The following is a 22,098-nucleotide window of genomic DNA, read 5'->3' as shown; positions in this document are numbered from 1 at the left end:
AATTGCAATTCTTAGCGGTAGACAGAAAAATATATATTGCAAGGTCAGTTTTGCGACTTAGCTAAACTAAAAAGAGGGAACTGAGATAAGAAACCATACGTACAAATGAATTTCAGCAGAAGGGTAGTCTTCTCTGAGCCGCAGAAAAGAAATGGGAGCTGAGCAGTGCTGTGTAGCCAAGCTTGGAAAGGGAAGTAAAGCTTTCCTCTGCTTTGAACAGAATAGGCAAAGCATGCATCCCTTACTAACTGCCCCACTTTTAATTCCAGGCTATATCACCAATTGTTTGACAAAACGTATATTTAAGATTTGATAACAATTTGATTGTAAGATGGTTTTTGTTATATTAGGTATGAAATAGCCTGGAACTTCTGTATTCAAGGGTCTGTGTCTAGATCTTCCTGCTGTGGTTGAGATCAATGGAGGCAACTAAACCTACCTCTAAAGAGCGAGAGGAATTTGGTGGTAGACTGTTCTGGCTTTGGAACTTGCTTCATAGTGTAGTGCTCAAAAGTCTGAGTTTTTTTAGCTTCTGGACATGCCATAAAGCTGCTGTTTATTCCTTTTCAGTGCATCGATCCTGCATGTAAGGAGGGAGAAGAGAATTTTAGTCTGTAAAGTAATGCTCAAGCATGAAACAACAGAATTGAAATTGCAGAGCAAGCTTTCACTTGCTGTTTCCTAACTTCTAAGTTCCTCAGGCTTTTCAAGTCAATGAAATAGATTTATATAAGCAATTTGGTAAATAGTTTCACTCCTCTTGAGAGGAGGTTTAAGTGTGCTTGCTTTACTTGGCATTATAATGAAATAGGAGATGAATTAGGTCAAGGTGACCTTCTCTCTGGACCAGAGCAGGCTTATCATGTTGTCTTGGAGCATGGCTAGAAATAATATTATGTGGCTTACTAAGAAAAGATGCCACGTAGCACCTTTGGAATCAAAATCTAGCCTTCAAAATAGAACAGTACTTCTAAAGCATTCTGTGATATCGGACATGTAAATAGTCCTTGGATTCCCAATTGGGATTTCAACATTGGAGATTTCAACTGAAAAGCCCTACATCTTTAAGTGCTTTGCTGTTGCCCACTAAAGAGTGGTTTATAACAAAAATGGCTGAGAAATAGTGGTGCTTTCTCCTTTTAACTGATTTCATTTGTGTTCATGAAAACAGTGTTACACAGTCATTTTGAAGCTGATGACCAAAGCTTTGTGGTTAGGGTAACATATCTGAGTGAGGACAGTTTTCCCATTATATACACGACGTGTGTTTTGGGTTTTGCCCTACGTTTATTGAATGGGTAAAATTATAAAATATTACAAAATTTCCAGTAAAGTTGCAGCCTTTTTGTCAAATCAACACCTTAACTGCTTAGTTGGAGGGCTGTGGTAATCTTCAGTACACTTGTGATACTTTACTGTATTTTAGACATTTATCCATAATGAAGATGAAAGATTTTTTGGTAAAGTAAAACATTGGGCTTGACCCAGTGTTCATTGAAGTTTTCTGATATAATTAACATTATTACTATTATTGTCAGTATGCAAAATCCAGGAGATGCTACTGTAGCTGCTTTTTCTTTAACTGATTGAAATTCTTTTAATATCTTTAAGCAGTGATTGGAGATGCTCTGTACTTTTCAAATTCAGCTGAAAGAAATGTAATACTGGTGCCTTAAATATTACTTTCACGCAGCTCTTAGTGTAAATGAATTTAAGTTCATATACACATAGAATTAAAAACTACTCCTGATTCCTGCCAAACAAATGGCGAATACAACACAAATGTATTAGTGAGCTTGGTTGACCTGAATAGTCATTTTTCATAACATGAAAATGGTATTTGAAAAAATCTGCCCACTCTGAATTCAGGAGTCTCTGAACATACTGAAGGATCGCTGCTGACTTGGCTATAATTTTTTGACAGTTGTGGTATGTAATCACTAATGGTTACTGACAGAAAAGTCAGTTACTAACATCTTGCAATAATACAGGGCTGTAAGGGACACTATGGTGCTTTCGTCTATTCAGTTGCGAGCAGCAAGCTCACATCAGCATGAAGGACTTGGTCTTTGAAGCATATGATACACTTAGATTATTCAGAAGTAATTCAGTGTGTTTATTACACACTGCTTCTGGGATTCTTAGACGGGCCAGGAAAGTAAATCTTTCATGCAGATGGGAAAAGGTCCCTCTTGGATCCTATGCTTAGATTGCTGTTAAATTCAGGTTCTTTAAACCATGGGATAACTGTAGTTGTTAAATGTTTCCTAATTGCTTTATGTTGAATCTTGCCGAACTATTTTCATTATGCTCCTCATTGTAGGCTTTGTCTTTACTGAGTTACCTTCCAAAAAGTATCAGCCTCAGTGGCTGATGTTTGTTTTCAAGGTGTATAACTTTGTCAAAGGATTATAATGAAAGCCTTAGGAGCCTTAATATTAGTGCCATGTCTACTCTGCCTAAAACTTACAAATGTCTAAATATAACAGACTAAGATTTGAATGCTGATGCTGGAGCGCTTGCACTACACTTTGCTGTTTCCTATTTTGTCAGAAAAGCAGATGTAGAATATATTTGATAGCTAAGATAATGTTGAAGCTGGAACTTTCACAAACATCCTTTCTGACAGCAACTTTTGCTACAAAGGTGCTGATTTTGCATTTTGAAAACCTTGTGGACTTGTTTTCCTTGGCTTTATCTAAACTTTTCTTTGAGTTAAAACTGCTTGTTTTAAATTATAAAATAAATCTAAATAGGTAGGGGGTAAAGGATTACAAAGTAGAAATTCAAAGATTTTAGTAGAGAGTCTTTTCTACACGGTTGCTCAGGAATGCAAGCTAACTGAGAATGCAGAATAAAATAATAAACTGCAGCTTCATAAAGGTAATGAATTCTGAGGTTTCAAATAACCTGGTTTAGATTTTGACAGATTTTTCACTATAGAAATTAGACAAAACTGAAACAATTTCTCACCCTTCCCCCAAACACCCTTTGACCTGTCCTTAGTTTCTCTTAGATTTCAAACTTATTTTACTCTAGGCCTGCTTTCAAAAAGTGTCTTTTGGATTTCTTCCAGTAGGGAATTCTTTCATCCTGTGTGTGTTTTTTAGATGTTCTGTTTTTTTTTCTTTCTTTTTTAGACAAATTTTGGTTTTAACTGCTTCCAAGAATAAAGTGTATTTAACATTCAAATCCCAACATGTTGTTCAACCTGTTTATTATAGTTCCAAAATTCTATTGGCTGTTGTAACACCACCACTGGTCCTTCAGGTACTTCAAACTGAGTAGCCCTGACCTTTTTTCCACACTCAAATAACCTCAAATATTTGTTACTATATTAAAAGACTAAATGTATTCTATATATGATTTCATTTCGAATATAGAAAAAAAATTCTAAGGAACCACACCTTCCTAAATTGGTGCGATGTTGAAAAGTTGGTCTAAAATGATTTTTAATGTTGCGTGAAAGGTGTTAACTGATTTCAGTAGTCATAAGTACTGTGAAAGAAAGTGGCACTGCAGGACCAAGACTTGTACAAGGAGTGCTAAGAGAATGTACCCCAAACTGAATCCCTTTATTGTTATTTTTGGCCTTCTGCTTGCCTACTTGATGCTCAGAAAGCAATGCCCAACTAGATTCAGTGTAAAAGTTGTTTTCCAGCTCGGTATTAAATAAAACCCCAGTCCTGCAAACTTGCATGTATTTAGCATTACTTCTAGCATAAAATATTTACAGGTTGATGTCAAAAAGTCCAAAGTAAAATTTTAAATTGCTATGTGTTATTCTAAAAAAGCTAATATTTTAACTAGCACAATTAATGTTAAAACAAACAAAAAATAAAACATGCAAAAAACACCCCACCCCCAAACAATAAAAACAGTAGCAAATATAGTTATGTTGGTAATAAAAATATTTGAGGTACCTCATCACATGAATGAATTGTCTAGTACCTTCCATTAAGCTACTGGCTTTCATACTAAGACCTGTCCTAACATATGGCCAATGGAATCCTGGGCTGCATAGGGAAGAGTGTGTCTAGTAGGTCGAGGGAGGTCATTCTCCCCCTCTACTCGGCACTGGTGAGGCCACAACTGGAATACTGTGTCCAGTTTTGGGCTCCCCGGTTGAAGAGGGACAGGGAACTGCTGGAGAGAGTCCAGCGAAGGGCAACCAAGATGACTGAGGGATTGGAGCATCTCCCTTATGAGGAAAGGCTGAGAGAGCTGGGACTCTTTAGCCTGGAGAAGAGAAGGCTGAGGGGAGACCTTATTATTGCTTACAAATATCTGAAGGGTGGGCTGAAGGAGGATGGAGCCAGACTCTTCTCGGTGGTTCCCAGTGACAGGATGAGGGGCAATGGGTGCAAGTTGGAACATAGGAAGTTCTGTTCCAACACACGAAAAACCTTCTTTACAGTTCGGGTGACAGAGCACTGGCACAGGCTGCCCAGGGAGGGTGTGGAGTCCCCTTCTCTGGAGATTTTCAAAACCCGCCTGGATGCAGTCCTGAGTAATGTGCTCTGGGCAATCCTGCTTTAGCAGGGGAGTTGGACTAGATGATCTCTAGAGGTCCCTTCTGAAAATTCTGTGATTCTGTGATATTACTCTAAAATATGTTCTTAACTGAGATACACAGAGAAAAGTTTTCTGTTAAGCAGGTCTTACTGTGTAGTACTCAAAACTGATAGTTACATACAGGTTGAGTTAAGCTTTGTCTCCCATGTGTCCAAATTTGCTGCCAGATTGTTTTCCCATGCAGCAGATTTGTTTGGATAGCATTTGAAGATTTTGTATGCATAGCTTAGAATGCGTCATGTATGTTATGTACAAACTGGTCCTGAAACATGAGGTGTGAGTCTGCGGCAGTTTGGTCAACTGTCTCTCTGTACAGTAAATTAATGCTCAATCGCATTGATTTCACTCAATATTCATAAGTTGTGTCAGTTCAGTGGACTTGTTGCTTCCCAGTTCAAGGCAAAACCAATCTATGGTTCTACCAAAACTACCAAATGTTTTCTCTATAAACCAACAAGATCACTGTCTCTAAACTGTGCCACCTACAACAAAGCTGTAAATGTATCACTACAAAGATTATGGTGACAGCAGTAGTGTCGTGTCTGTTTTGGGAGCTGCCAAAGGTAATTCTGTTTCTTTCTTTCTTCTTGCCCGAGTATCTGTAACTTCACTTTCAGATCAGAACATCAGAATGGGACTGAAGTAGGGAATGTGGGATTAAGCACTAGAGGGACATACAGTAAGGAGGAGAGAGACAGTAAATGGAGAGCAGGCAGCTGATGAGAGAGTTTGGAGCATGTAGTAGAAAAGGTGGGAGGATTCAAATTTGTGAGGCTGTAATGGAATTGTAAGAGACGTACAGTTGTAGATGAGCCTGAAAGAGGTAAGATCTTTCCTAGTGGATGGGAAGAGTAGGTGGATGGATTTTTTTTTTTTTTGAGGACTTTGGTCTGGGAAAATGAAGGATCTCCCCAGGAAAATCCTTCTGCCATCATCTCCTCTGGCAGTAATACCACCAGAAAGTGAGGCCTGAGCAAATTATACTTGAGAATCTGAAATCTGTGTTTCAGTAGAGTTCAGTCCTCTTTCTTCTGTTTGTAGCTAATATGTAAGGCTTTTCTTTATATGTGATTGTAAATACATTTTAAAATAAAATCCTGTTCATTTATTTAAACACTTAACAATAACAGTGGTTTTCAATCAGTATTGTAAAGAATTTTCTTTAATCCTGTCATGTCTAATATTTTTGTCAATTTCATATGCAAAATACCCAATTTTTTTTATTCCTTAAACTTTTTGCCTTAGTTTACTTCAGTCTGTCACCACTTTAACTTATGAATGATTAAGACCTATCTTGCTCTGGTTTCCTCTGTAAATGAAAACATTATGTTGTTTGACAGCACGAGTGTCTTACAGAGTCTCTTCAAGATATCTCGTTTTGGATAAGTTATGACCAATGAGACAGTTTTTTGATAATATCTTCTCTGAAATAAGATCATCTTGGCTGTCCCAGGTCTGTTCTGTGGGGGTTATTAGTTTGGAGGCTTTTTTAGATCTAGTAATCCATTTAATAGAACAGACTTGCTGGAAAGCAGGATTCAAAAAGATTTCAGGACTCAAATTATGCATTTCCAAGGATGAGGAATGTAGCATTTTTAAATAATGTTTCTGCTGTTTTGCATTGACATTGTCAAGAGCATACTGCTTATATTTAACCATGTTGTAAACTATCTGCAAAATGCTGTTTTAATGAAATCTGAACACATACAAGTGTTTACTTCCTCATGTGAGCTGTGCTGGGGGCAGTTGTATAAAAACCTATTGCAAAATGAATTTGCTCTTTCTATGAGGAAGATAACATTGGTTTCAGCGAAGTCTACATTTTCCCGTGATCCATGCTGACAAATAGTTGAAAGTCAAGTGAAATGGAACACTGAATGTTTGGCTTTGTTTCTTCAGCAGTGTAACAAGACCTCATGGTAAAAAACATTTATACAATGTTGGCAGAATTGCAGAGTCTGCAGTAAGTCTTTTGTCCGAGATTAGAAATAAGTCTAAAGTGGTGCTAATTCTACAGGTAATAGTTTGTGTGCTTTTGCCAGTGTCGCTTTACTGGCTTAGTAAAGGCACATGGGACAGACTGTAAACTCCTCAGTGCAGTGGTTGTCTTATGTTTTTACAGAGCCCCACTATGCCTTTGGCCTTCTGGCATTGCCAGAAGGTAACAATGATGATGACAAAATAACTGTATTGGAGATCGGGCATTTTATTTCTGGATTCAGATAATTAGATCTAGTCTAAAAATAACAGTATTCCACTAAACCATGCATAAATACTTAATACAGGAATTCAAACTTTGAAGGTACAAACTCCTTTATGGCTTGGAGACTTACCACTTTTTCTGTTTTGCGCACTGGTGGACAGAAGCACAGGAAATCAACATATGCATCATTGCAAGAATCGGTGAGATGATTAAGATGGAGTTAAGAAAACTTATGCCTTTCAGCTCTATCCCAAGTCCCATAAAACTGCACATGCATTTTCAAATACAGAACTTGAATGATCTTTTTCTAAATACTATTTCCCCAAAACCTTTGAGATGTAACTTTGAGCAAGGAAGAGGAGAGCTCCTCTGTGAAAGGGGAGAATGTTTAGACAACCCATCCTTTTGTAAGAGGAAGAGCAACATATTTTGTAGTGATGGTTTTGGATGTCCAAATTATCTTCATTTTAATATCTTTATTAAAGTTGAACAAAATATAGTTTGAGTTTCAGGAATGATGAAATGGAGGAGAACAGTCAGGAGAGAATCAAATCCCCATTGAAAAACAGCCTAATTTAATTAGATTAGTGTAGCCTTTAATTGCATCTCTGTTTCTCACCCCTATTACATGTTGTAAATAATCTGTGATGCTCTGAGGGTTTGAGATTTTCTAAAGCTGCCATAAAACAGCTCTCTTGCTGTGTCTTAAAGGGCTTTTTGATTCACTAACTGAATATTGGAAAAAAATCTATGTCAAAAGTAATACCATGATTTATTGTAAAGTTGACTAGATAACTAAGTTGCCTAGCTAACTGAAGGTAACTAAGGGTCATAAGTAAAATCTGTGCCATATTGTAGGCTTAGTGAAGCTATGACATGCATTATTCCATGACCGCTGGTAGGGTTTTAGGTGATCAGCATTAGATGGTATTATTAAAACGTTTATGTGCAGGTTTATTAAACAGTTTGAACCTAAAGGAAGACAGGAGTCACAGTTATTTTGTTTATGGAAGGTTCACAGCTTAATGGCTGTTTTAAAACTTAATTACGATGTGTATCGGTTTTGTTAGTTTAAAACCAAAAGTTTGTGTTACTTGTATTTGGTTGTGTGGGAAGTCCTGACCCAGTGAAGTGCTGAAAGCCAGAATGCTTGTGCAGACCCAAAGCCTAAACTGGTCTTTTTCAAGTTGGTCATCACTGCTCAGAATACAAAGATTTTTACATAAAATTCTATACTTAACCTTCCCCAGATCTTAAGAGGACAAAGCCTGCATCTAAACAATGCCTCAAGATATGCCTCAGTAGGTGACTGGTTTTAGTGAAACAGGTGATGTAGCTCTCATCACATCTTTGACTTCCCAACCCATTTTACCAGCTGTTTAGGAGTGGGTAACTTGAGGACAGCCTCTATAGCAAGTGTATTAGCTGGGACTAAACTTGTGTATACGCAACTGTGTCAGGACACAGCGCCTCTTCCACCAGTGAATGTTCTCATATCTTCTTGTTTTTTCTAAATTACTGTAGCTTGAATGTCATTACTGTCTTTAGTTACGTTCTGTATGTATGTATTGAAACAATCTATTGTGGATCCCTCCAGAGTCGCTCTTGATGCGAATTAGGGGTTTTTGTTTGATGGAAGAAATGGGTTTTGGAAAGGGGACTGGAAAAGCTAAAGCTGAACAGCAATTGAGCTTTTTCAAGAACTGCAGAAAGTTCTGACTGGAACAAGACATTTTAAGAAGCTTTGTTTCTAACTAAAAAGGCTAAAATGTTGAAATGATTTAAAAATTTTGAGCAGAATACCTCAAAACAATATAGAATTCCCCATTCTTGTTGGCTAAAGCTATTCATTAATGCTATGGGTTCAATGCAACTACTTCTCTTGAGGAAAAATGTTTTTCTTTTATAGTAATATTTACAGAACAGTGAAGATACATGTTTTCAAATAAGAAAATAAGCATTATTTTCTGTAACTTTCTAAGTTTTTTTTTCTAATTAACTTGTGGGTTTTTTTAAGTTTGGTACTCTTGGATTTTTATGGTTACTGACTACCTTCCACTGAAAACAGTCTGTACTTCTTAAGAAAACTCAAGCTTGAATTCTAATGCAAATTTGGGATCATCAGCTGTCTACAGCTGTTCTAATTCTGACATTTTCCATCTGCCTCCAAAATCACAATTTCTGTATCTGCACTGCCTTGCCTGGTATGCTATTTCTTTGTTTGCCATTAATAATTAATCTTTCTTCTTTTTTTCCGTGCAATCTTTCGGTCACTGATTTTGTTTCTCGCTTTTTTCTGTTATCTTTCCCCCCCTCAGATATTTATTTTGCATATGAAAAATATGTAGTCTCTGGGAAGATGTGATACCTAAATCGCACTATTTAGTATCTGTTGAAAGCTGGCTCCTGGAAAATATCTGGCAAACTTTTTCCTAGACGTTCATGGGCTCAGGGTACTCTCCTGAGTGACTCAGGAGAGCAGAATTGCAGGACAGCAGATTAATAAATCTTGCGTTGCTAAGACAAGCAGAGAAGCTGATGTGTTAATGTGTAAGGAACCATTTCCATGTTCAAGTTTTGCCAACACTGTGATGGTGATGTCTCTGTAAAGATACTTGTTCAACTAGTGACTTCATTGCTGAAGGTCAAGGGGATCTTGTTCACGTAATATCAACGTAATTTTGAGAAAGTAGTTGCTGGCACAGAATGCAAAGAAAAAAGATACAATTTTTAGTGAGAAGACAGGCACTAAGTTGTGTTTATTTTAGAGATGGAAAATGTGTACTTCATCTGGAGAAGCTATATGAAGCTCATGTAGAAGTAGGGAGGATACATTTCTCAATCCATCTTTCCTTTTTGAAAAAGTCATTTTTGGCATTATGCCTCTTCTGCATTTTGTATGTATATAATGATAACATGCTTTGAAATACTATTTTGTTGAATAACATTCTGATTTTTATTAGTTATTACATGGCAATTTCTAACATTTTTTTTATTCATAAAAATGTTTAAAAGCAAGTGGCAACTGTGGGGGGGATGCTTTTAAAGTAAGTTTTTCTTGAATGTATGAGAATTATCTTGAAAAAAGGACAACCCCCACAGAAGCGTAGGAAAAAATAAGGAACACTAGTGGGGAAAGTATTTCCTTTTACAGTCATAATGACTTGTTCTGTGAGCTGGTAAAGGCCTGTGTCGGTCCTTCATTTATCAAAGTACCTATTTATCTTTGATCTATGCTTTCTGATAGTCTTTTAGGTACAGATGAACGTAAGTCATCCCTCTATACAACAGTGCACCTATTGGGCATTCTGTGGAGGCTCAGGAAGATCAGAAACTGCGGCTCCAGATTTTTATGCTTTTGTGCAGTATTACACCATACTTACAAGAATCAGTCGTGTTCCATGTTTAAAGCCTCTGCTTTCACATGGAACAATAAATAAGACATGGATCCACTTGGGTTTATAATAATAGGTTAAAAAAGCTACCTATTAGAGGTTTGATGTAATTAAATTAACTTAAAGTTAACATGTAAAAGCATCTACTTAAAATACAACATAGGGAGGAGCAATCTATACTGATGAGAAAAAGAAATAGCTGTTGTAAGCAGACCAAGTCAAAATATTATGCTTTGACAACTTAGAAACTTTATTAACCACAAGCACGTTAAGGGATGATAAGTTGTGAGATTTAACACTTAGCTCAAAGACCATGTGGTACTTTAAATTTATATTAACCTCAGTGACCTACCCAGCCAGATTGTCTTTAATCCTTCACTCCTAGCACTATGAAAATGCCTGCTGCCTCTTGAATTCATTTATGGTATTTACAGCTATAGCCTTAAACTCTTAACATGTTCTGTAAATTCTCTGCTTGTAGACAGAGCTATGTGCAAACATCTTTATTTGTGCCATTAGTTTTATAGTTTGTTTTATAAATTAAGTTTTATACCTTGGCCTTCAAAGCTTTTTCTTATGATTACAGTTAATTTTGCTTGCTTTCTCCCCAAAACCTTCATAACTTCATCTTTTCCTACAAGGCTATTCCTGTTTACCAATAATTTATGTTTATTTAATGTCCTCTACTAGCATTGTCCAAACCTGGAATTGTACTTTTTCGCTTTATCAGACCTTTGCAATCATAGTAACATTGAGTGTGTGAAACGTGAAAGGAAATGATAGAATTCATATCCTAATGATCTTAAGAATGATAAATTCCAGCCCCACAGTCTTTGCCACTTATCCAGGTTTACCTGGGCCCTGACATGAATGAATAAATAAATAGCAGATTTCTGTGTGTAATACAGTGAATGCTTATAGAAATCCTCTTATTTATATGCAATATATATTTCAAGCAGAGAGGAACTGAGAGAGGGCCTGAAACAAAACTTTGAATACTAACCACAAAACATTTTGTTGGTAGTGGAGCATGTATTTTTGCATGATAAAGTCCTATTGTAATTGATATTTACCATGTTTTAATTTTCTTGATTTCTGTTTCATTTCAGTGAAATACAGAGGTGCTAATTTAGAAGAACCATTGGGCTTCTGTTTAAAACACTGGAGTTCTACTGTTGTAGACTTACTCTAGGCTTTGCTAATTTGTAGTCAAAGCCAATCAAGGAGTTCGAGTATCTAAACAAAACGATGCAAGAGTTTGAGAGGGGGGAAGTGATTTGTTTGTTTTTTTTTTTAACAAAATCAGGTCATATGTGTACTCTCAGATTTCATTCATTCTCTCACTATCATCAACTTATTCATCAAAATATCTAAGTGGTCTGACCTGGATTTCCAGCGTTCAGCGCGAAGCTGAGGGGGTGCTGGATGTGAAGTACTCACTACATCTCTTGGGCTCCCTTTGGCAATGGCAAACTAGTCTTTGGACTGATTCTTTGTACTCGTATTTACAAGTCAGCAGTTGTTATGGTGGTATGGTATTTTGTTTCAGACTTTTGCTTACTTCAGTCTCTGTAGCTCTTAATGAGCAGCAACCCTTACCTGTATTCTGTTTGCAAAGTATGTGTGCAATATGTCTCTCCTTATTTGGCTAGCAGGAAAATGAGTGGCACATGTGATACCCTGCAACCCTGTTGCCATCTTCCTGTTGTCAAATTGCAGTCTTCTGCTGAGGGGTCGTCTGTGCCATGCTCCTGTCAGAGCACAGGCATTTTTGTCTTGACAGAAACAGCTTTTTCTCAATTTTTCAGTGGGGAATGGTGTTCTGGGAGAGGTTTCACAGAAATAGTGTTCTTTGTTAAGCAGGCAGTCTGTTCTTTTAAGCCTTGTTCTGGTAGTTCTGCTACTGCTTTCTCACACACACGTTTTAATTTGTATTTCATTTGTGACAGTCTTAGTCCTGTTACAAATCTATTAAGAATGTGATAGTTACCTAAATACTATTGAAGTCCAAACTTGCAATCCTGAAATCTGCAAGTCAGCTGGTTTCCATTCCATGGGGGTGCCTAGAGATGTTGGAAGTTGACTTCAGTTCTGTAAAGTTGTGTTTTCCTGAGCACTTACACAAGTTGTGGTGCTTAGATCTTAATTCTGACATGTTTGAAGAGCTTGTTAAGTATTTTACATGTACATTTGGCTTAATTTAAGAAACTCGGCATACCTTCACCCTCCTGCTGTGAAAGGTGTGATTCAATAGGCTTTGCAGTAAAAGCTGGCTTCTCACAGATTAGTGATAGGCACTTCTTAAAGCATGGGAAGAAATGGTGATGTTGTGTTCAGAATTTGGGAGACAGGGTTTGGTTCTTCAGGAGAATAAAACTTCTACCTTCTCAGGTGAGTCTAATCAGCACTAGCTTATTCTCTGTTTGTCCTGCTCAAGCCATGGTGCTGTGTGTGGAATTCAGATTTGTTAGGCTAAAATGGTGCTCGAAAAAGCATGACTAATGGCCAAGACCATGAGGACAGATAAACTTGCTTTCAGGGCTGGTTCTGTCTTTGCCTGGTGACCTTCATGTAAGTATTAAGCTTTAACGTTCACCCATCTGTATTATTTCTCTCCTGGCTAGCTGTAAGTAGTTGCATACAAAATGTTCTGACCTGAGGTGACTGCCTTGTTAACATCCTGGGAGAGTTTTCCTTTTAAGATTCCTACTATAACAAACACTTTTCTGGGGATGGCACATTTTCTTTATCTATGAAATAAAAAAGAAACAATACTGTGCATGTGAAGTGCTTCTTGTTAGCTAAAATTATAAGTGGTCTTGTGATTTTTCTGCTTTTACTACCAGGAATGACTGTTGAAGAGCAAAAGAATAGCTCTTTTCACAAGCAGGCCCTATTTACCAAAATAATTCCACGTGCTGCAGTGCAATATTAATATTCAAAACAAAGAATAACCTGAATGGAAATAAAATTATCTCCACATGTTTAGTTGACATAAATATATAACTATACTTTGCTCCTGCCCACAATATCTAGCTGTGATTGGAAATCCTCTAGAAATTGCTTAGTATTAGTGATGGAACAGTACTAGCTGTCATTCATCTGGTTTTTGTTAGACATAATATGAAGATGTCAGATTTTATTTCTGTGCAATAAAAATTTTATTCATGTCAACGCTACATGTTTGTTCTGCCTTGCATTTGTCTTGTTGCAAGAGTTTTGGATCACATTTGAACAGCTAATATGCTATCTGATACAGCCAGAATTTGTCAAGTTCTATCTCAGTCTTGGATGAAGAAATGAGAAGGATCTTTAAGATTTGCATAAATCCTCTATATTCACTCAATTAGAAATCAGTTGTGTAAAATGCTGAGCATCTCTGATCTGACTGATTTAAGTGGGCATGCAAATGGAGCTTTGTAAATCTTCTACCACAGGCTGAATACTCAAATAATGTTAAGTACAAAAGCTTTTTTCCTTGGGGTTTTATTTTTACAATCACTAAGTGGCTAAATTCTAGACACATTTTTTGAAACAAAATCATAATTTACTTTATTCCAAGTAAAGACCTTTGCATGTATACTTTTTTAACGCTAATTTCTTTTTCCCAGACAACACTATGCTAAATTTGCAAATAGTTTCAGCTGGCCTGAGATCACTTTAGATAAATTCATCAACGTCTTCAGTCATGTTAAGTGAATGCCTTAACTTCTTTTATTCTTGAATTATTTTTGTTTGTGCTGCTGTGAACTAGAACAATAATATTAATATTGCATGCCCACATTTGCCTCTGGTTATTTATGCTTTTTTACTATTGAAGAGTAAGTGTGCCAAGCAAAACCACTGGATTTCTGCCAAATAAATGGCCCGACAAAGAATAACAAAGCTAATAATAAATGGAACCTCAAATTAAATGCAAGGAAAGTGATATGGGCCTTGTAAATCCAAGTAGTTGGACAGCATAAGAAATGTCCGTCATCTCAATTATACGGACAGTACTATGGAGTGTGGTTGTGACAACAGACAGGAACACTCATAAACCAGCTGCACATTTCAGTGGGAACACTCCCAAATAATTGGCGAACATAAAAGGTAATATCTTAAAATTTTATCTAACTTAACGCATTGAAACCGTATGGTCTATATCTACTTCAAGTTCCAATTTTGTAATGGTCCCTGATAATCAATATTGTTTTTCAGTTCTCCTTTGTACACTGTAGGTAATGTAGGTTCACTTAAAGTTTGAAAGAGCTGCAGTTTGTGTTTAGTCCTGTTAAGAAAAAGCATTCGGGGTCTTATTTATAATCCTAAAGTCCCATTTATAATCCTTAAAAAAAAACCCAAACAAACCCAAAACCCAAAGGCAAAATAAACTTCTGAAGCTTGTGTGTTCTGCTCCTATTTGCCCACTAGTTCTGCAACCAAGGAGGGAGGATCAGCTATGATATTCATTAAATGATCACTTTTTCAACATTTTTAATTCTTGTAGCTTCTTCTGAAGCGTAGAACTCTTATGTCACACTGAGATTGCGCCCATTGAAATGGATGGATTTAATTAATTTTTTTTTATGATGTAGTGTTTTATTTAACGTGAGCAAGAACATCAGCATTCTGAACTGGTATTTGTAGAGAACAGGATTGTTTTTCTTGAATGAGCAATGTGTTTCTAGCATCTTATCCCTTGTCTGTTGAAAGGTGTTAAAGGGTGAAAGACTGCTATAGGAAAAGAATAAAATACGTTTGTGGATCATAGGTTCCATATATTGAAGCAATGACACTGACTTCTGTTTGAATCTTGAACTGAAGAAGTTTTCAGCTGATTTTTTTCCCCCTTATACTGATTTTCTCTTTCTGACCCTGTTGAATAAATATTGCAGAAAGTTTCCAGATTGTAAAGAAACATTTTGTTTCTCTTTGAATCATTTTGCTTCTTTTTTGTGGATTTTTTTTTTTAAGCTGTGAAAGGTTTATTTCAGGCTTCTACTGTTAAATGTTGAATACTCAAATGCATAAAAAGCAAATCTGAGGGTTCGTCTGACTTCCCAGGATCAAAGCAACTTTTTTTTCAAATATTAAATTATACTACATTCCTGCAGATGTCACAGAAACAACTAACAGTTAGAACAATAGCAGATTCCTGTGGAGTTCATGTCAAAATTTTAGTCTGAGTGTTTAAAAACATTGCCTATTAATAATTTCAAATGGACAAAACAGCACAGGTATGTATTCTTACAAACATCATACTGTTTCCTATGTATACTCCTGCTATTTTTGTAGAAAATAGTTAAAAGCCTTTCCTGGTAATCTATTTCTGTGATTCCTGTACTGTAATGTTGTTCTTTTTATTTTTTACTTAACATCTTAGGAAGACTAGCTATGTTATATTCTTTCCTTCAAAACAAGACAAAAATCTGTCAGTACATTCTCTGTTAATATTTTATAATATCTATTTGCTTCCTGGGGTATATTTGCATGGCACAGCTCTTTACCCACATGATCTGTGGATTTGTGAGGTTATAGAGGGACGTGGTATCAAGGTACCTAACTACAGCTGGTTTTCTGTGAGGTAATTTGTTGTTATGCTGGGATCATGTGAACCAAAAGACCTGAGAATTCAAAAGCTGGCATCCAGAAAAACTGGTGGTCTTCCAGTCTGTGCCTCTGTCCAGCTGTGGAAGGGAGTCCCAGATCCATTGTTGGACACCTGCTAGAAATACTGGTGGAACAAGTTGATCACATCCTGTGGCTTCTACTAATTTTTGAGCTATATCTGTCTCTTCTCCCTCCCCCTTTTTCTGACACTTAGCCATAGCTGTGGTAGTCTAAAGAATTGGCAAGAAGATTGTCCTGCCTGCAAACCGATCTTGCCTTTTATTTCTGTATTGGTTTCTTACTGCTTTGTGTGGTACTGTATGTATCTCATGGTTATTAATATTTACCTGCTCATTTTCTACTGTTGAAACATTTTCCACTGAAAGTGATTTGAAATATTTTTAAAGCTAGCGTTGCATTGAGATATCACTAAAATTATGCCAGAGGTAATTTGTGCAGTGGTTCTTACGGTCACTTCTTGGCTGAACCTCTGCACTTACTCATATCACGTGCCTCTAATGTCATGCAGCTTAGTGAGGATGAGGAATGGGGTAACTCATGGGTGATAAACCTGAAAACTGACTAGAATTACCTGAAATACAGTTTTCTTGAGGCATTTCATGAAGATGCCAGTTAAAATATCACTTAACTTGAAACATGGTAACTTTGTTCTGCACAGCAAATAAAAGCAATTTTTTGCTTACATCAGACCAACTTGAAGTACACATTGTGTGATTTTTGAACTTTTTTTTGCATTTACTTTAAAACCTAGGAAAACATGAATTATGTCATTTTACAAGGAAACATCACTATTTAAGGGAGAGTAGTTTGGTGTAGAGATGGCATACAAATTAGCTGATTTTTTTTAAATAATTTTTTGTATGCAACTGAAAATTAATCTTCTGTAGAGAGGCCCATTTACAAAGAAAAGCATTTGAGAGAAAGTAGTGATTTTTTTTCAATGGTGTATGTCAACTGTGGAGCCTTCAGAACACAGTGGGAACAGGGCTTCTGTCTCTTTTCTTTTCCCTTTTTGTTATCAATATGATGGATAACATACCGAAGATGAAAGAAAAGGAAGAAAATAAAAATTGAAATTTAAATTTCAAATGAAATTACAAGACTTCAAAAAACATTCATAGGTGTGTGCTCATTGGTGACTTTTTTTCACTCAAGATTGTAGTTCATTCTATCCATCAGTAAGAACAGGATTCCTTAATTAAGTAATTAGTAATCTTTTTTTTTAGGTGAGAATTATTCTTTCTGTGGGCTTCCTGATTGGAGGAACATGAGAGCTATTAATAAAGTAGCTTTTACTTTTTTTATTACTCTCTGCATTTTACCTGTGATAATTATTTCACAAAGCCTTAAAGTCCCTGTGAAAAAAATACAAATAATTTGTTTAAAGTAGAAAAATGAATGAAGTTCTATTTGAACTGTCTCTCCCCAGAGCTAGGTAAATTCATGTAGTAAAATCTCGGTGATTTCAAAGATTCTTTCCAATCTGTGCAGTACTTTTAGAGAAAAGTAACCTTAGAGATGACACTAAAATCTACTTACCGAATGCTTGGTTACTCATTGTAAAACACCAGAAAATATGGGAGTGTTTAAGTTCATACTCTACAGATGTTACTAATCCTCTGAAAAGCCTTCTAAGCATAATATTTTGTTGTTTTAACACAGGATTTCATAATCCTAAGACAGAGTTCAATATCCTTTTTTGTTTTCAGTTTATTGTCAACACTCAACATTATGGACAGAGCAGATTCATTAGAAAGGTGGCACAGGACTGAACTGTAAAAATGAATGCACAGGGCTACATGGGAGTTGTGCATTATAAAAGATGGATACATTAGTTATGAATTTGCTGATTAAGTAGTTTGGCATGTAGACCAGTGACAATGAAGGGGTGGGGGGCGGGGGAATTAAGTGGAAGGAAATTAGCGTATATTCTGCTTCATTGGATTTGGTGTATCTAATGACAAGAAGTTCAGTAGCATTATAGTGGAATATAAGTGAAGATCTAGACTGAAGCTTTTTAATAACATTTGTATCTGTAGCTAATGAAGAATAAATGTAATACTAAAATGCAAATAGTAATTCTAATTAAAATTAGATTTGTGTCAGTGAAACTCTGCCTCTCACAAGGTAACTCATGATTTAACTTAACATAAGAAGAAAGGGGCCTCTCTGATAATATTCTGCTTTTTAACATTCTTAGAATGAAAGTTCCGTGTAGCATAAAGAGTTTTCTCAGTTGGAGTGGAGAAGAAAAAAGCTTTCAGCAGATAGTGAAATAATAAATAATATCGGAATTCTTTCCTGATCAAATTTCTAGGTTTTGGCAATAATTTGTTCTAAAGGTGGCCTAGTTATGATTTCACTGTATGTCTATGTAGAAGAGGGAAAGATGTCACTTTATCTAATCAATGAGAGGGTTGTTCTTCTTTCAGTGAATGCAGGTAGAATCTCATACTATCTTGTAAAGATACTGCTCTTCGTTGATCTTTAGTTTGTGTGAAGAGTACATCTGCAAACGTGTCCCGAAAGATTAACTGCTGTTAAAGAATTCAAGTTCTTACAGGTAGAGGATAAAGCATGGCAGTTCTTTTTCATAAGAGTGACATTTTTGTCAATGACACGCCTTCATCTGATGACCGTATAGCTCTTCTTAAATATGTATTCAAAGCATAATAGTAGCTAATTATGTAAGATTGATACTACATTCACATGTGCAGAGCTCATTCATATTTCTTAGAATACATTATAGTTGCCTTACAGATAAGAGTATCTGCTGTTATATATCTATACCATGCTGCAAATTTGATACACAAATGAGTAGTAGGGATTCTGCCCTTAAATGTCTTGTAAGTTGAACATAATGTCTAAAATTTGGCACATAAACCCTTCCTATATCACTAATAACTTTCATTAAAAGAAAGTTTATTGAGGATGAAAAGGTAGACCTTTGAGGGTAAAGAACTACCAAATTTACCATTGTTTCCTTTGTAAATCCAATCTCTGCAGTGGAGAGAGGGTCTTAAATATATATATGTATATGTGACAGTCATAAAAGACTATTTCATGTGTTGGATGGCAAAAGAAAGCTCAATTTAGAAACTGCAAACATGTAATTTCCCAACTCAGAGGTATTTATTTAGTAAACTAAACAAAATCTTTTGATGTAATACTTTTGTTTGTTGTCTTAAATATAACATTCTTAACGCTTTCTTTTCTTGGGAAAAAAGTGAGGAAAAGCACGTTCAGTGCAAGTAAAACAACCCACTCCATTCCACAACCTACTGTAATTATGCATCATTAGTTGGTCATTCCCTGCTCTTGGTTATAACTGACAGCAGTAGAAGGCTGTTAGAGAAGAAGTTTCTGCTGTAGAATACCAAAAGGAGTATATTAAGTATATTCAGTCTGCACAGATGCTTCCTTTTCCTTCCTTTTTTGCCTGAATTCTTTTACTATTCTCTTGGTTTGGGAGAGCTTCTGTTCCATATAATACCTGCAGGAGGAAGGAGGCAGAATTTGAAGCTTTGTGAGGAAGAATATGGTATGGGGAAGCAGTTCAGCATTGCTTGCTTTACTTTGTGGCATTGGCTTTTCCTTCCAGAACTCTTGCTACAAAAGTAGTAACTTTCAGACACTGTTACTGCAAGCTGTTGCTGTTGATCTCTTAGCCGTGGCATGGAATCAGGCCTGTAGAAAGTTTGTTCACTTACAAGTTTAGCAGTCTGCCAAATTTGAAATGATTAATGCTTTATAACTGGATAGATATGGGCCAAAGACAAAGGAATTGCCCACTTCCAGGGTTTTCTCTGATGAATTTATAAAGCGTATTGCAAGAGCAAGCTCTGAGAACAATGTCAGAGCTTATACAAAAAATTAAAAAAAAAAAAATATCTAAAAATAGGCCAGAGTAGAAAGTGTTTGTCAGCTTTAACAGAGGGGGTTTTGAGTTCCGTATGTATGTACTGCATAAATGACCCTACTATTTGGGGGTTGGACTAGATGATCTCTAGAGGTCCCTTCCAACCCTGACCATTCTGTGATTTTTAAATGTTTTATTTGATTCTGTTAAAAAATGAAAATATTTAAATTTAAGAATTTTAATTTTAGGTGCCTAGACTATGTATTGCTGTCATAGAAATTACAAGGAACACATTTGGAATAGTCCGAATGCACAATAAATGTACAATTGAATCTGGTACCCATTTGATATGAACACTAAACCTCCTGAATTTTCTTATGACTCTTCATATTCAGATCATGGTCATAGATTTAGTTTTAGAAAACCACTGCTATTTCTGTACAAATACTACTGAGATAAATAATATTCAGTATTTATGATTATTAACAATTTCTGTGTGTAATGGCACAAGTGATTTTATTTAAATATAAGATGCTTTATGTGCAAGTCTGGAATGCACATTCTATATAGAAAATGTTGAAGTTTGCACTGATAATGTGCAGTATGACCTAATGTGGTAGCTGCTTTGCTAAGGGAGTGAATCTCTTCAAAAAGATTATCTTATGCCACAGCAAGAATTGAGGCTTTGATGCAGTTTATTTGTCGGTGCTAGTTCTGCAAGATGCTATATACCAAAGATGATCTAGAAAAATACTGGTTCTGGTTATGAAACATCTGATCGTATCTGCATTTGTCTTTAATATGCAGTGGATAGAGATGTATCATTGCAAATGGATGAAGAAGAGAGATCTGTCAAGACTAGGTAGATATTCCCTGAAAAGAAGTCATTTGCTTTCCACTGTGTTGGTTTATTGGGAGTAGAACTACTCCAACTCTATTTGTTAATTGCTTTTTTTTATTTTTGTTCTCTACCCATCTGTTGTAATTGATTGCGGTTGCTTTCTCAACACAGATGAAAAACAGTAGCAGCAGAACTTTATTCTTGCTCTGTATGATAATTGTTTTTTGTAATTCCACAGATGTATTTAATGTAGTGAAAAAATGAGTGCACAAATCCAGACTTTGCTACAGATTTGAAAGTAGCTTATCCCATTTTAGTTCCTGCCTTAGAGCTTTCGCCCAGAGGAGTGCAATACTATAGAATGAAAGGTTTCTATATGCTTACAATTTAAATGTGAAAAAGGTTACTGGATATGGTTTGTCACCCATAGAAAAAATAAATAAAAACCAACCCAAAACCCCACAAGTCTGCTCAAGGAAGCAGTCTATCCACTTGGTCTTTGGGATGCAGAGCTTTGCAGAACCCGGGGTACATCAGCATCAAGTAGTTTTCACTGTTGTCCACTTTCATTGTCAGTTGAGTCAGCTACAGGAATCAGGAAGATATCAGAGAATCTGAATTGAAGGTTGTTGGGTTTTCAAAGAGGGCTATTGTATTCTTAAAAAGGCTGGAAAGTTTGCACGCTTACACTGGTTGATTTACGTTGCAAATCTGGGAATCTAGTATTAGCAAGAGTGAATCCTTTGCAAGAAAACTTGATGCTGGTTGGTAGACTTCAAGCTTTGGCAGAGGACTGACAGAGGCTCTCTGGGGATAAGGCCAGGAATAATTCATTGTTATCAATAAAAGTTATCTGACTTTATATGATCCCTCTACCTTCCATTAGAATCAATTATATTTGTATTATTTCTATAATGCATTACTTGATTTTTATTGGGGTTGACCCCGCCACCACTCAAAAACTGGAAAGCTTCCATTGATCTCAATAGCGCAGAATCAAAGCTGTATTCATCACAATGCTCTCAAAGAGCACGTCAATAATTTGGTAGAGGGAGCATTGTCTCTTTCATGGTACATAAATGAGTTGCTTATGTTTAGGGAGGCATTATGGTCATGAGGAATCTGGAATCTATGTATCTGGATGCTGTTCTTGAAACTTCCATATGTAATTAAGTTGATTTGCAAAGCGCTTATGAAGCCTTTGTGTGCCTTTGTGGAATTTTGGATGCAGCCTGTTTCCCAACCTGAGGCTTTGTAACACTTGATTCTCTATGGCTGCTTTTCTAGTGATACATACAGTGTATCATATGCAAGGATAATTCCAGGTTGCAAAATGCTATGAAATTCTTGGACGGTTGAAGCCACAAATCTTGTGGAGCAGTAGATTATCTTGTTGTTGGCAGAAGAATGCAGGGATTTTGAGTAGAAAAGTGATTTATTGAGCTAACATTAAGCAAGCATGGTGACACCTGTAGCTATGTTGATTTATTTATATCTCTTTTAAATTTAACCAGAAGTTTTATACTCATAGTCTTTAAGATTGTCCCTATTCTGTAATCTTCTATTAATCGAAACTGTCACAGTTCCAAGGAACACTGATAATCTAATGTGG

At 36.2% G+C, this 22,098-nt stretch overlaps 1 protein-coding gene across 1 annotated transcript in view; it reads left to right on the top strand.

Moving 5' to 3' along the window:
• The window catches only part of NRXN1 (neurexin 1), a 472,728-nt gene that overhangs the window by 611 nt on the left and 450,019 nt on the right, over nt 1-22,098 (top strand). The window lies entirely within an intron of this gene.

Source organism: Charadrius vociferus, unplaced genomic scaffold, assembly GCF_000708025.1.
Source record: "Charadrius vociferus isolate BGI_N301 unplaced genomic scaffold, ASM70802v2 scaffold411, whole genome shotgun sequence".
NCBI classification, from domain to species: domain Eukaryota; kingdom Metazoa; phylum Chordata; class Aves; order Charadriiformes; family Charadriidae; genus Charadrius; species Charadrius vociferus.
This window is presented reverse-complemented; position numbering and strand designations above follow the sequence as displayed.